The sequence below is a fragment of the Drosophila obscura genome, unplaced genomic scaffold, assembly GCF_018151105.1.
Source record: "Drosophila obscura isolate BZ-5 IFL unplaced genomic scaffold, ASM1815110v1 contig_200, whole genome shotgun sequence".
Classification (NCBI taxonomy): Eukaryota; Metazoa; Arthropoda; class Insecta; order Diptera; family Drosophilidae; genus Drosophila; species Drosophila obscura.
The window spans coordinates 1,071,611-1,087,867 of NW_024542791.1; the positions used below are offsets into that span (position 1 = coordinate 1,071,611).

Here is a 16,257-nt window from a genome sequence, read left to right on the forward strand (position 1 = left end):
TTTCTATCGTACTCGCAGCTGCCATAGAAATTATTATATTTTTTTTAAGACTCATTTTATTTCTATGAGATAAGCCAATTCATCATTAATATCAGTGTAAATACACGCTTATTTATGCGATATTTATTCGGTATTCCTTGGGCAAGAGTATCTTTAATTTCGGTTCTCAAATCATGACTCTCTTTCCAGTTCGAATTTATTCTTGATTGTTTCCAACCCAACTGTCGGACGGACACACGCAAATCTGTCTCCAAGTCGGACTGGCACCCATGGACCAGTCACAATTACGCCAAATTAAATGTTATATTGCGTCGCTCTTTGATTCTATTAAGAATGTTAACCGGGCGGGGGGGCATGTGTACCATAGAGCAGGGTTCCCTGAGCATCGAGGGATGCCAACTCGTTCATATTTAACCATATTAAGAAGCATTTCAATTGCGCCGCATTCAATTAGCGAATTGATTTGCCAGTTGAGACGAGGCAGAGCAGCAGCACTATCTCCACTCTGCACTCTGCTGTAGCCCCCATGGAGAGATAGCCTCTTCCTATTTCTATTCGTAAATATCTGCCCTATACGCGTACTTATCCATGGTATATATTTTGAGTGGTACTTACTGCCTGATGATGCTGCTGTTTTTTTGAAGTTTCAGATGTTGCTCGTTTCTGTGTTTAGTTGCTGATTTCTTTTTATTTTATTTGAAGCTGGTTTTTTTGTTGCTGCTCCTGCTGCAGTTTCTTCCTTCTGCTCCAGCTGCAATTTCAATTGATTCTGTTTGTATTTCTGTTGCTTCTTTCCTTCAGCTTCACTCTGTAACAAAAGATATAAGAAAGAAGGAAAAAAAAACACACAGTTGACCATTAGAACAAGTTTTTGTATTGAATTCGTTCGATGAGGCGACCGACCGGGCGATAAAAGTGTCAATTGCAATCAGAATTTATTGCCACCTTGCGATGCGTTGCGATGCGTTGCGTTGCTCAATTCGAAATAGATTCCTGCCATCCCCTTCCCCAGCCATGCAATGCATTAGGATCAAAGTCAATAGGGCTCAACCGAAACCCGTACAACACACCTTCAACCCTGAATCTCTGATACCAAAATTCCCGTTCCCGTTCCCGTACCTGTGCTACCTGTGCGCATGGTCCCTGGTCTAATTGCACCCACTTAGCACTGGGCACAGCATCTACTACTGACCCATGGCCGTGGAACAACAATTGGTGTTGATTTTTGTTTGGTGGTAGGCTGTGGGATTTCCTTTTGATCCCACATATAAATTTTGGTAGATGACAAGGCGGCTTGGCCTTTCTTTATCCCCGAATACCACAACAGATATTAGTGGGGAGAGGGCACAGCCGACCATTCGTAATCAAAATAAAGCAACGACTGGTGATAGATTTAATGGCAATACTAGTAGAATTTTTCTAGTAATTTCGAGATTAAAAAATATTTTTTGTACTGAAATCTATTTTTAAACTTTTCTCTACTTATGCTCCATACCTCTTTCACCTTCTAACCCCCATTACAACCCCCTTCCATAGCTGCAGCGAGTAGAACAATAACCAAACTAATTACTGATACGCGTGGAAATTTTGAGCGAGAAAAAATAAAGGGTTTTCCCCACTCTCTAAGCGCGGACTAAGAAGGTGGGCTGGAAAATTATGCGCTGCAATTTTTATTGCCTCATTGTTTTGGGGCATGTTCGTGGCTCTGCTCTGGGCTCTGGGCTCTGGGTTCTCTGCCTCTGCCTCTGCATTGTTCCAGGGCTCGCGCTCTCTTTGGACATTTTTGGGTTAATGTTAATTACCCGAACTGCTTTCGCAAACCGAAACTGAGGAAAACCCAAAGCAATTAAAATTTTTATGACGCACTGAGTTATTACTTCAAATCCACAAACTTGAGTAATGACCACGCCCCCACCAAGAACGACCTCATCTCTGCCCCCCCACAAAACAGCAAAGGACGTGAGAAATTCTACCAAAAAAAAAAAACACAAAAATTGTTAAAAGAAAAGAAAAAGGAAAATGAACGCCCACGAAACAAGCCAGAATAAAAAGTGAAGCAGAGAAAAAAAAAAAGACGCAGCAAGATTTCAAGACCAAGAACAAGAACAAGCAGAGATATTAAAAAGATTTATTGCTTTATGATTTCCAGAGGGGTCACGACCAGACCGGACTAGAGCAGTGCAACTGTTTCGATTACTACCGTCTGCCGTCCGCCTACCTGGGCGGCAAGAGGTCAAAGGTTGTGCAATACCCATAGCAGGCGTCTCAAATCGAATTGGTTTGCCTTGGTCTGTGGATCGGTGAGCTGGGGATCGCTTGGGATCGCATGGGATCGCTCTTTGCCTTGAACAAATTCAACATTTGACATCAGCTGCACTTTCACTTTTGGGTTAAGTGAAAATGCTGTAATTAAACTCTAACTATCAAAATGCAATAAATTATACAAATATATACGAAACACACACAGAGAGACGCCTCTACGACTTATTCGTCTTGGCATTTCATTCGTTGATAATTTACATAAAACGATTTTCGGCTAGAGCCCAACACTCATTCAATGTTGCAAGTGAAAAGATTTCCGAACTCAGATATGTGAAAGTTTATTAATTAGCCAGCCAAATGCCAGATCTCGGGGCAGACACTCAAACTGAAGTTAATCCGGGACTTAAGCTGGGAATGGAATGGAAGATGTTGCTCCGAGCAAGAGAGTGAGGGAGGTCGGGAGACTCTAGTTAAAGCGGAGATTTATTTTAAGACTGATTTATTTTTAAACAACGTTTGAATTCAATAAAGAGTCGTGCCAGAAAGTTGTTATGGATTGAGGGTTACATTTAAGCGAATGAAGAGAGTGAATTTAATTGATGATCAGAGACTAGATTACACCTGAAAGATCTTGAAGATCTTATTGAAGATCTCTGACTTGAAGCTCGCATTTGAAGATTTTTGGTACATTTTGGAATACTTTTCTTTGATCAGAGACACCCGAAATCTTCGCAGATCCTCCTTCAATTATTCCCCCAAAGTAATGCTCAATCTCCTGCCTTAAATACAGTCTCTCTCCCCAAACTCTGACGTCATTTCATACCCAACCAAAGTGAAGCACCGCTTGTAATTACTTCTGCCACAATACGTGGTATACCGCTCATGGAGTACACCTAACAAGCCACAAAACTGAAGTTGTTTCCTCTGGAGGCGTGCAGAGAGTGAATGTGGCAGAGTGTGGGAGGCGCCAGGACACAAAGGATTGCATGATTAGGACGCATATCAATTACAGCTACAAGACTTTCTACCCCACCACATTCTCTCACCCGCTCTGCCGCTCTCTCTCTCTCTCCCTCTCTCTCTCTCTGTGTGTGTCCCTAAGCCAAATGCGATTAACATAAAAGGTCAGCAGGGGCTACATGGCGGGGAACAAGAAGAACTGCCCAAACAACCGCCCAAAAGTAACTATAGAAAGTGGTTAAAAAACAAAACAACAAAAAATTACTGTAGTAATAGGCGTAATAAGAATAATTGGTGATATGGGGGCGAATGGGGGTCCCTGGTCCTGCTGCTCCTGGTGCGTGTTACAGGGGTCGCCGTACGTATTATCCGTAGTGTAGTTGTTGTTGCTTTGTGGAAAGCGTTGACTTGTGACCATTTCATAAATACCGTTATAAACAAATTACGACAACAACAGCAACAGAAACAACAATGAATGGGATATACAGAATGTATTTTTTATTGCTCACATTTACACATGTTGAAGCAACGCCCAGGCCCATGGAGGACACCCCACCCCCCGAAAAACATGGAAAAGAATTATGAATTTCTAATGAAATTAACCTCCTGCCAGGATCTGGCCTCCAGGCTCGTGGCTCGAGGGTGAGAGTGTTTATTTGCTGACGGGCCCACAACTATCCAATCCCATTCCATGCCAGGGATAGCCCTATCCCTGCCTGACCAGAGGACAGCTGGATACCCGAACTCCTCCCTCTCCGCCTCCGCTGTTGCCAATGACCCCGCCGTTGGCCGCCTTTCTTTCCGTTCGCACATTGTAATTTTCGGTAATAAAAACGTTTTTTTTTTCTACTTCATAATTTTTGTGTGGGCTGGCACTGCATATGAGTGGGGTTGAACGCCACGAAGATAATTGCAGGACCACGGGAATCGTAGAGGTAAGTAGTAGTATTATATACGGCCAGGCAAAAGAGAGCTAGAAAAAATGTTGGAACTGCTGCTAAAAATTAAATAAACTCGCGGTAGATATTGCTAAACTTAAAGTGAGGATTCCCTTCTTTTAGCTTAAATATGAGAAATTGGGGTATTTAATTCTAAACTAAAATATATCAAATTCTGTACTAAGAACTCTCAAACATGCTCGAGACTCAAATGTGTTAAATGTAATTGCTGTACATATGAATATAAAAGGTTCAATATATCCAAACGTTATTTATTTCTGCGCCTCGTGAATCACCTTCAATTCGAAGAAACAGCAAGAAGAGAGGCATCGAGGCGGCATCGAGAGGCCCCGCCAACTGTCCAGTTAAGCTTAAGTGGGTATTAATTTCTCCCCAATGACGCGGCGTCCTTGCCCCCACACCTCAACGGCAAACCAAACTGCCTCAAGGGGGCCCACGCTTACCAAAACCAAGAACAAGCTGCGATTGCATTACCACAACAATTCGAGCCGAGTTGGATGAGGTATGAGGGGCAACCGTAAGCAGTTAGTCACAAATACAATCGCGTAATTAATTAAGCGCGTCAGCTGGACACTGACCGCTGCTCGGAAGGGAGCGCGGGGGCGACCTCAGCCCCAGAAAGGATAAGCACAGTGGAACAAATTGGTAAATGCCTCGATGGTTGTTCCATGGGAGTGGGTAGGGGAAGGGGAAGCCGAATCAACCATGAATCGGATGTGGGCCATTGTTCACTTGCGACTATAAGTAGAAAATACAAGGACAGTGGGATGGATTCAAGTAAATGTGGATAGCAAATTCCATTCCATTCACAATATACAGATATGACCTTACAGAAAGGTGTTCCATGTGCAGAAGTTAGAATTCCATGTACATTTATGACCCACACTGTCCATCCATTAGGGATTGTGGGATTCCATTGATTGCCAACTTTCATTACAGAAACTTGTTGCATAAGCTTTAGCTTTAGCATTGAGTCTGCCTATAGGGCCCATTGTCCGCTTAGGACCCCATGCTGGGCACGGGTGCTTAACCCGCGACACACGCATTGTGCTCTGTGTTCTTGTTGGAACGAATGAGAGTCGTGTAGCGTGAGAGGGGGAGCACAGGAATTGCGGGGTAACCAACAAACACACCTCAAATCGCGTTTTGTCCTTTATCAGGTAATTCACTTTTTAACTTGCTCTTCGCATTTTATTTTGTAATACCACTTGGGGCCTTCATTCCTTCTCTCTCCCACTCTCACTCTTTCTTTCTCCCTTTTTTTTTTTGTAATTGTTTGCCATTAATTACGGTCAAGAAGGAGACGAAGTAGAAGGAGCAGCCGAAGTCGCGCAAATATTTCCGCTTGTACGATACCCAACCCATTCCACCCCCCACCACACTCCCTGTAATCACCGGGCAGTTGTTAATTTTATTTATAAGTCCGAATGACACACCTTCCTGCCAACTCGATTTACGATCTGTGCATTAACGGTTAATGGCAGGCTCTTGTCGTTGTCTCCTTTTCACTTCTCTCGCTGTCTCGCTGTCCCACTGTCTCTGTGTGTGTGTGTGTGTGTGCTCAAGGATAAGTTGGAGTGCTATTGAAACAATTGGCATTTCGCTATTTAATTGCACTCCGAACCGGGTGACCAGGAACGAACCAGCAAGGACGAGCCTTTCAAATAGAACTTGCCCAAATATGATTTCCGTTTCCGGTTATTGCCACAGCTCTCCTCCTCCACCGCCACCTCCCTCACCCACTGCCACTGACAGTCTCCTCTTTGCCTCATACTCTTTAGCTTTTCGGTGTCAGATCGAACACGTTTGAGCCAACACGAAGTGCAGTGCAACCGCTATCGGTTCCAACTCGAACCGCAAAGTGTGTGCGAAGTTTCGGAAGTTGGGTGGGCAGAAGAGTGGGAGAGATGACCAAGAGAGAGAGTGAGAGAGAGCGGGCTTTCATATTCATATTCATTCATGTGGTTGCATGCTCTCTCTCGCTCTCCCAAAAGCCGGCAAAATAGCATGAAAAACAATAACAAACCTCAGCTGAGAAAATCTCAGCCCCAGCAAAAAAAAAATGCTTAAGAGTAAAAAGAGAAAGAGAGCGAACGGAAGAGAGCCAAATGCAGTCGCACACACACACACACACTCATATTAATGTAAGCGGAGGCCAGTCCGAGTGGCGACTTCTTTGTGATGTCTTTTATTTATTGCAATCTGCGGGAGGCGTTGTGGGCGGGTGGGCTGGTGCAGTAGTGGTGGGGGTAGCGTAGGGGATAAGCTGTAACCGTTATGCCATCATCTTATGCAGCTCTTTCTCGCTGTGTCTGTATCTGTCTGTGTGTTTGTGTGTGTGTGTGTGTGCTGCGTGTTTGTGCATGTGCAATCTTAAGAATGTACGAGTATTTTTCGTTCTTTGGCGCTTGGCTCGCGGCCAATTCGAGAAATCAAATCAATAATTTTGTTAAGGGAGAAGCACAAGAAGGGTGGAGCAAGAAGAAGACACGAGGAAGAACGAAGAAACAGATTGAGGAGTAAGGAGTAGCAGAAAGCAGAAAGAAAGAAGGAGTCGAAATAGTGGAATCCGAAGCTTAAAGTTTCATATTTCGTTTGCCACTTGCACTTCTTATCCCACAAAAATGCAATTGCAAGACAATCCGCCACTATCGCGACTCACCTTGAATATACATACATACATACATATGTACACCTCTCAGTAGCTGCATTTAGCACCAAAGAACCAGCACAGACACCATCATCATCATCATCATCATCATCTTCTTCCATTCAATGAGGGCTTCCCCGTCTTTGTCCTGTCTGCCAGTCCACAACAATCTACGCTACAACCGCTAGAACCATGAGAACAACGCGAATAGCGAAATCAAAAGGAAATCCACAAGCATAAAAATCAAATAAAGCAAGAGGGAGAAGGAGATGGGAGGAAAAGCTGTGCGAGAACAAAATTGACGACCATGAAAAGGGAAAAACGTGGCAGCACAAGAGGTGGATGGAGGAGAAGTAGCCTCAGACGCTGTGGTGAGCAGGAGGTGGGCGGGAGGAGGAGGAGAAGAAGAAGCGGTTGTAAACGCACACGCTGAAAGAGGGTTTGGGGAAGGGGAGAGGAAATCCGCGATGACACGTGCTTTTTTGCAGCTGTTTTTGTGGAAAACTCGCAACTGCGCGAAAAAAAGGACAAAAACAAAAGGCGAAAAACGAACACAGTGCAAAATAAAAGAGAAAATCGAAATTCAGACTTCGAAGCATTACATACCCTAGCAGAATGATCTGTAGTTTTCAGTGTTTTATTTTTTGCGTATTCTTTGAAATTGGTTAAGAGCATACAAAATTAATTTCTCGAAAAATCAACTCGGTATAAAACTAAAAATAAATAAAAACCTTACTTAGAGCCTCCACAAAAGGGTATCAAACATGCGAATAAATGTAGTCCGGAGAATAATCAGTAGCATCAGCGCCAGTGCAGCCGACTCGTCGACAGCCCCAAAGGCTGGACAGAGCAGTGCATAAAACGGAGACCGCAAGACAAGAGCAATGCAAAAATGGGAGCCTAAGAGAGCCAAATACCAAACGGCAACCGAACAGGAGATTCTGAGGGGAGAGACAAGACAGCCTGCAGGTGGCAGCACCGATGTTGCACGTTGTTTATGCCACTTTGTGCTGTAGGTCTCTATAGGTGAGTGGGCGAGAGGTGGGTTGGGGAGAGGCCTCTCCTCAGACAGGCAGCCACCGCAGAGCGCAGCTGACGCGGGACCCGGACCCAGACGTCGACGTCTTTTTGGCGCGTGACGTTGAATCCGAATTGGTCGAGGAGGGGCGGAGCGGGGGACCCTGGCAGATGGCAAATTGCATTATTATGCGAGTGTCTGCAATCTGTACAACCCACACACGCACGCACATGCAGAGTGAGAGAAAAGAGAGATAGTGCGAGAGCGACTAAAACAGAAAGAAGAACACAACTAAAAGTGCAACAAAATACGCAAGAACAACAAACAAGAGCCAGCCGAAGGCTACAGTTTGGTAGTCGCTGCTTTGATACCCTCGCACACTTGCTTGCATGGCAGTTCCATATGTCTGGATGGAGTCTCTCTTTTCCGCATGCAAGCATCTGCAAGCAAAATCCAAACACCTTCTCGGCACGGGGTATCACAATATTTGGACTGCATCGGGACCATTCGTTTGGCGTCGGTCGATGGGCGATTAGAAAATCTGCAGAGGCTTGTCCATGGGTGGAGCTTGGGCGGCCGTAGGGGGTTAAATTGTGGTGATGGGTCATTCCGGGGGGTTTACATTCAGTTTTGTTCAAAAATTAATAGAATTTCATAAGCTTTTTCGGTTGCATCTCTGTGCTGTCTCTTTCTGTTCGCCCCCTCCCAACCATTTCATGTACAGGCTCTGCCAGTGGCGGGCCTGCACTGCTCTCTCTTGTCCGTTTCTCTCTGTCGCACTCTGGTCTGCAGTTGGCGCTCTCTCTTTCCGGCGCTTGCAGGTCTATTTGTTGGCTCGCTCTTTCAAATGTTAATTTGAATTTTTATTAGGTTTTAGGCATGCATTGTTGTTGCTGCTCTGCTGCTGCTCTGCTGCTGCTCTGCCGCTGCTCTGCTACTTCTGCTGTTGTCATGCATTTTATTTTCACTTAAAATTGCAATTGTTAGTTGTGAAGAGGGGGTGAAAAGGGGGGCTGCTGCTGGCTGCGCTGCTGTCATCGTTGAAAGTGCGACTGCGTTAGAAAATTGCATTTGATAATACTAAACACACACTCACACACATGGCAGCACACATAGAAATCAGTTTTTTTTAGGTCGTGGGTTGGGCAACGGCAGCGGCGCGACAGAGGCAGCGGCAGCAGCAGCGGCAGAAGAAAACAAAATATCTGCGATGGTAACAGTAAATGTTTACGTTGTTGAGGTGGTCTTGTCTTACGTTATTTTCTCAATTTCTTTGAGGGAAAATGTCGCAGAATTGGGGGATAATCTTTCATCAGTGTCTCTGCATCAGGTGACACTTTGCTTGTGTTACAATTAGTAATCGAGCTAATTTATATTTTTAAATTAATTTCTTTTATTTATTATTATCAGTTGTTTTATTAAGTATCAATGTTATTAAAAACACCAAAAGAATATTATTTAAGAATCGAAATTTTTCGATAGAGATGGCGAGAAGGATATTGTTCAAGGCCACAGAAAACAGAGACTACACCTATAGGATTATTTTTTGAATTGTTGTTCAAATAATACTGTACTGTAAATGAATCAATAAACAGCGGAGAAATGTACTCCTTGTCTCTTGAAGAATATTTTACAATTATCTTTTCTTTTTCATTTACCAATCGCAAATATTATGATGAAAATATTCCAACGAATTGATGGCAGAGTTGCTGCATGCCTCATAATGGTAATCCTTGGCTCCTTGAACAATATTTTTTGAAGGATTTTCTTTAGCAGGTAACATTGATAAAGTGCCACATCATTCAACTTCTTAGCCGCCACCTTCTGCGTTAGTACCATCCATTGCATTTTTTGTGCACTTTTTTTTTTTTGGAAATTTGTGCCAACTCATGAAGCAATCGCGACTTGTCCAAGGCGCCGCCGGTTGAGTGAAATTGCTTGGCACAAAGGAAACAATTGAACCGGTCGGGTCCGCTGTCCCCTCTCGGTCCTTTCTTTCAACGACCGACTTCTTTGTACGAGTATCCTTCGGTTCTACACTGTTTTTTTTTTCTCTGAGAGCGGAACTTCAATTACACATTTGCTCACATGCGAAGCAAACACAGAAAAAAAATGAAAAGTCACTGGCCTGTCAGTAGGAGGAGGACGGTCGCAATCCAAATCACATTTACCGACGGCTTTTCTTGCCTTCAAGCCATATCTTGCCATATCTTTTGGCCACTTTGAATGTTGCTCTTTTTGCGTTGTTGTTCTTCAAATTTGATTGGAATTACGAGTATTGTGGTCTGTGGGTCGACTCGGTGGGTCCTTGGCCACATCCTCCCACATTGCGGCTAATGGCAGTGGAGCATTTTATACCCTTTTTCGCAGGCAATAAAAACATTTTCTTTCTTTCTTTATTTTTTTTCTGTTTTTTGGTTTGGTCCACCCACAAAACAAAAATGAAATAATGAATAATATGAAGAAAAATACTTGCCTTGGTGTTGCTTCTGTGTGTGTTTGTGTGTGTGTGTGTGAGGTTTTTTGTTTTGCTCCTGTTTCGGTTGTGGAAACAGAAAACGCATTAAGTGCGCGGTTTTCCATTGTTTATAACATTTGTGCCACCCCGAGAAGGCAAAGGGATAATTAAGAATGCTTATTTATCTAGAACGCAGCCACGGCGCCGATTGTCCAGTTCCCCCCTACCCATACCCATACCCATCCCCATCCCCGCATCCTTCCATCTGCATGACCGCAGGGGGGCAAAACCCCATGAAAAGGTTCGTAAAAAAGCCAAAAAACTTTTATTTTTTTTATGATAAATTGTAAGGGATTGTGGCAATAGAACAGGGTAATGGAATGCCATGGCATGAAACGGCTGGGGATGGTACTAGGGGGTAGAAGGCGCCAGCCAAAGGTCACGAGATGTTTGGACCTGAGAAAATGACGATTGAGACATAGATATGCAAGATGGAATGGTACATGAATATTATGGCATCGCTCTTGCGAACGGAATGGATCGGAGAAGGCTGTAATCGAATATAGCTTAAAGTGCTGCTAATCAATGGATCATAAGAATCGTTCAATGCCAACTTTTTGAGAATATTCAATAACAGTTTCAGGTAAACTGCAATAAAGTTTAATGGAATGTAACTAAATTTATTGTAACCCAATGGAAATGGGCTTCAATTAATGGTTACATTAAGCTTAGACACACATTAATTGAACACAATTGGATTGAGCACAATTTAATTAAATTAAACTCGTCTGGGTTGAATCAGTCATAAAATAATACAGGAACCTAAAGTCTCAAAGAATTTAAACAAGTAATATGTATTAGGTGTATGGTGGAAGTCAGCGCTGCTCCTTTTTAGCGACTTTGAGAAAGGTCTTCTGGCGGACTGCAGTGCACAGAAGGAGGCCAAGAGACCTTATAAATCCCACCACAATAAAATCAATATAATAGAACGAGAGGCATCGTGCAATTGTTAGCAATAAAAAGGCATAAAGGGGATCAAAGCACATTGAAGTCTGTACACAAATGCAGTTCAAATGGTTTTAAACAGGATTAAAATGGAGCAATCGGAATTGAATAGAGAAAAGAACTGTGGAAATTTCTACGACTCCGACAAAAAGAGGTGCAACACGGATTGAATGTACGATTGGCATATGGCACATAAGAAACTCTTCGAATCGAGCATGGAACCACAAGGTGGGTTACATTATCTTCTACCTAAGCATCTAGGTAAGGCAGGTTGGGTGCACACACACATTCGAGTGGTAGCACCCGTCAAAAGGTCACTTGTTCTTCGGACACCTATCCACATCACCTATGGGCTTCAATCATTGAAAATTGCTGCTTCTACCCAATATTTTCTCCGCTAATTAGCTTGGCCGAAAGTTGGCGAGTTGAAAATTACCCAAGCACCCAAGCAACCGAGGAACAATTTTGGAAACGGAGCTGACGCTGACGCTGACGCTGGAGAGCCCAATCCAAGCCAAGCCAAGACGATGGCGGTGCCGTTGGGCAGAGCAGAGCAGAGCGAGGTAGCGCACACGCAAATCACTTGTTTTTATGTAATTAACTGCCTTGGCCCCCTGCCATAGCCCCCTTGGGTTAACGGAGCCTGGGTCTTTGGGGTCTTAGACGGGGTAATTAACCAAAAACCGATCGCTTCTTACACCAACAAATTCCGAGTTTTTTTGGCATAATTTCCAGCAGCAGTCGGTGGTGCGCACCTTTCGGGGTTTTTCGCTTGGAAATCTATCTATCCATCCATCTATCTATCTATCTATCTATGTATCTATCAGGTCGTTCAATGACCGATAAAATTGCCTCAACCGTCGCGACCAACTCGACCGACTCAGACTCAGACCCAGACCCAGCATTGCCTTTTAGCGGGTTATTGATTATTAATATTTCTTCTTCTATCCCTCTGGTTCTGTTTCTGTGTCTTGTGTATTTTTTGTTGTTTCTTTTTTTTTGTTTTTTGGGTAAGTTGTTCCCAAACATTTTTTACCATTTGCTGTAATTACAGCGACGCGTTAATTGTTCGCCTCCTCTGCATTCTGTGTGCCCCCTTGGTTATATGTACGTACGTACGTGCGGCGGCTTCCCTACCTCCTGGTTTCCATGTGTTTCCACTTCTATTTGTGTTTGTTTTCGATGCTGGAGTCGACAGCCCAAAGACAACACTCGTCGCGGTGAGGAATCTACACTTACGCGGTGTTCGGTATCGAAGAAGACCCCCGACCTCAACGCACACTCAGATTCCCAACTCCGAGTTCGACTCCGACTGTGACTCCAACGTTCATTAGCTGCTATTACCATTATTGCCCATATTGCCACTGCCAAACCGTGCCGTAGCGAACCCAAAGAAGTTTGGCAATTACTGCACACAAATTCCCCAAAATGCGGAGATTTGATAAATGGATCTGTGCCACTGAAGAGGACACCAGCCCAGAGTGGGCCCCACAGATCCATCATAATCGTCCCTAAATCTAATAGAAACTTTAACGCTTGTTGTAAGCCAATTTTGGTAAGCAATAAAACTAGCTTAACGATCATTGGGAGAGATCGCCAATAAAGATTATGGACATCAGTCAGATTTGTTAACCTACTTTTTGTTTTGGAAAAAAAACAAATCTAAACATACTCGTAGAATTGGAAACCAATCGGAAAAATAAGATCACTCTCCTTACGTTGTAGGCAAGTACTCGTACAATCGGACAGACACGGTACTACTAAGGGACATGGTCGAAGATACCATGGGGGCAGCTGCTAATAATAATTTCTTTTGCAATGGGACTGTACTAAATTAACTTATATAATTTGTTGCCAAATTATTTGCTCAAATCTCTATTTAATTCCCTGCCTAAATCTCTACAACTAATTTTGTAGCCCAAGTGGTGCAAAAATTTTTAACTAAAATGCACATGTAGTCGACAATGTATTAAAACTTACCGCTGGCACTGTATTGGCTCCTTTCCTTCTGTTATATTGACTGTGATCGGTAGTCACAATTGCATTCACCGTTTTCTTTCGAAGCACTTGATGTTTTGGTCACTGGGGGGAAATGGTGGTGGTCGTTCGATCACACAATTGTATAATTTGAACACTTTTGAAACACGAGCGTTATTTTGCTTGTAATTTTCTTGTAATTTTGCTTTATGGTTTGGTGTGTACGAGGAAGGGTAGCAAATAGGGTTTATTTCTCTTTTATAAAATGATTAGACACGAATTTTTGCCGATTTAGAATTTAGTTTTGATTTCAATGCGCTGGGGGGACAAACACTGCACAAACGGCAAACTGTAAAAGGAAATCGAGGAATGAAATCAATGAGAGACACCAACAAAACTTTGACAATTTGGTCAACAACAGCAACAACAACAACTGCGAATGACAACAACAACGACAACAACCAACAAACGAACGAACGGCATTTTCATGGATTTTAGCGAAAAGCACATGACAAGAACAACAACAACAACAGCAAAGGAGTGTAAAGTTTATGGGAGATATGACGACTAGGGGATACCTGTTATTCAGATAATTTGTTGGTGCAGAGAGTGGAAAGTGATCTAATAGGAATCCATAGAACACTAAAATTATAGTTTTTCTTTATTTGATATATTTCTTAAAGTGTCCGTGATCTTTCTGCTCCCTCAGCCACACACCTAAGCCTCTGTTTCCCACACGAACGCTATATACCCTCCGCCGCATCGGCAATTGCTGGGTACAAAAAGCACCGAAATGCAAGCAATGACAGTGGCCGCAGCAGAGTAGGTAACTCTTTGCTTTGCTTTGCTTTGGTTTGGGTTGCACTTTCGGCTTTTTGTTGTAGTTGCTTTTCCGCTATTTTGACTTTGCCTTTGATTTTGGCTTTGCTTTTGTGTTGGTGGTGGTGTTCGTGTTCTGGTTTATGCCTTTGATTCTGATTCGGATTCAGATTCAGATTCGGTTTGTGAATCTGGTTCTGGCTCTGTGTGTGAATTTCGTTTCGTTTCGTTTTTATTAATAAAATGCACAACTTCCGTTATTAATTTTGCAACGACAACAATTGCCGCTGGCATGTCGCGCGCTCGCTGTCTCTCTCTCTTTCTCTCTCTGACACACTCTCTCTCTCTATTTGCTTCTCTGTCTTTGTGTTGGAACAGTAGACGACAGCCGCTGACAGACTGACAACAAATACAACAAATCCGTGACAAGCTTTCAGCGTGTGTGTCGCCTACGGACGGGTGATGGGGCCGAGGGGGTTTCCCTGCATCGACGGGGGCGACTCTAGGGGACACAAGTGCCTGCGACTCCTTTGCACGCGACTCTCTAGCGCTCTTTCTCCCTCTCTTTCTGTCGCGCTGCATTCATTCATAAAAATCAGGTTGTAAAAAAAGAAACGCACAGCAACTGGGATTTTTATTTATTTATGCCAAATTGCCGACGCTTAATGACATTCGTTGTTGGTGTATTTGCAATGATTTGTTGCAGTTGTTGAATATTTGCAGTAATTGTGGTTGAATCATTTATTTTGTGTTTGCTCTTATTGTTGTTTTTTCAGTAATTGTTGTTGAACAGTTTTTTTATTTTCGATTTTGTTTGTTGAATGTTTTTTGGTTGCACAATTAGTTGAGTATATTTTTGAAATTTGCAGTGGGATATAAATTGTTATTTAATTTGTTATTTATGTTTTTCGTATTACACAATTATAATATACTTTAAATTGTGCATTGAATTAGAAAGAGTTTTTCCTGAAATCCAATAGGAAATCATTTTATTTAGATAAAATTTCGGTTTGTATTTTCACTGGAAGTCACTTATTGTTTGTTTATTTATGTCGAACATACTCAAACTTCAAAGTGCACCTAATTCGTAATGGAACCCTATTTAATATAGTTTTTTGTTATGCAGAATTTGATATTGTAAATGCACTCAAAGCCCAGGAAGACAGTATGTTGAGATATTATTTTGTATCTCTAATGTGAGCCTATCAAATATTGTTTATTGAGTAAAAACTTTATATGTTCAACGACAGTTTAGTTGCCATTGTTGTAAGAATGTTTCAATAATGTTGTTTATTTAGTCAGAATTTTGTATTGTATTTATTTAATAGAGAGTTGCATTTTATATAAAATATTTTAAAATATAGTTGTTTTTAGCTGCAATTAGATATATTATTTTCACTGATTGTTTGTTTAGAATTAATTCTGTATTTTGTTTGCACTGGTAGTTCTTTGAATTTTAGCTTTGTTTACTTATTATCTTTATCTAGAGGTTCTTTGTATTATTTTGTTTAATAAATTTGATTTTTGTTGCGAGTGCAACTTCAGAAAACGTGCGAGTCCAAAACCAAAACAAATGCAAATCACAGTTAAAAGGGAAAATCGGAGGTAATGCCGCACTTGAACCTGCCCGTCTGATTGCTGGAATTTTACTCCGAGCGCGTAATAAGAATTCTTGTTTCGAGGCGGAAAAGTATCTCGCAGATATGCGGTGTACTGTATGGGTTGCATGCCAGCCGATGGTTCGCTGCGAGCGTGTTGCGTCGAACATGTTTGTTGGCCACCCGCATGACGTTGGTTGGCTTTGGATTGTTTTTTGGGATTTTTTAGGCCCGAACCGACCAGACCGAACCAGCACGCACACACTGACACGGCTGATGGCCACACAGATACAATAATATCTTTGAATGGACAGCAATCACGCACACATAAACAACACACACACACACACACACTCACATCCACAAAACGACTATTATCTAAGCCACACAATCAGATTGTGTGCTTACATTTCCCGACTTCGACTCTGACTCCGACTCCGAATATGAGTATGAGTATGGGTACGAGTACGAGTACGAGTACTCGTATGTGTGAATAAGATTGCAGAGTTCGGAATGAAGAAAGAGTCGACCAATTGAAATAAAGAATTCTT

The 16,257-nt window shown here is 42.6% G+C and overlaps 1 protein-coding gene and 1 long non-coding RNA gene across 2 annotated transcripts in view; both read right to left on the reverse strand.

The window, feature by feature from the left end:
• Positions 1 to 633, reverse strand: part of LOC111076097 (protein abrupt) — a 43,256-nt gene extending 42,623 nt beyond the window's left edge. Inside the window, 1 exon segment of the mRNA XM_022369724.2 lies at positions 616 to 633. The gene's annotated coding sequence lies outside the window, so the exon portion shown is untranslated.
• Positions 629 to 15,749, reverse strand: LOC111069162. The gene is made up of 3 exons (XR_005968007.1): positions 15,726 to 15,749; positions 13,293 to 13,638; positions 629 to 808 (listed from the first exon to the last, which is right to left on the reverse strand). It is a non-coding gene; the product is annotated as an uncharacterized LOC111069162 (long non-coding RNA).
• Positions 15,750 to 16,257: the final 508 nt, after the last annotated feature.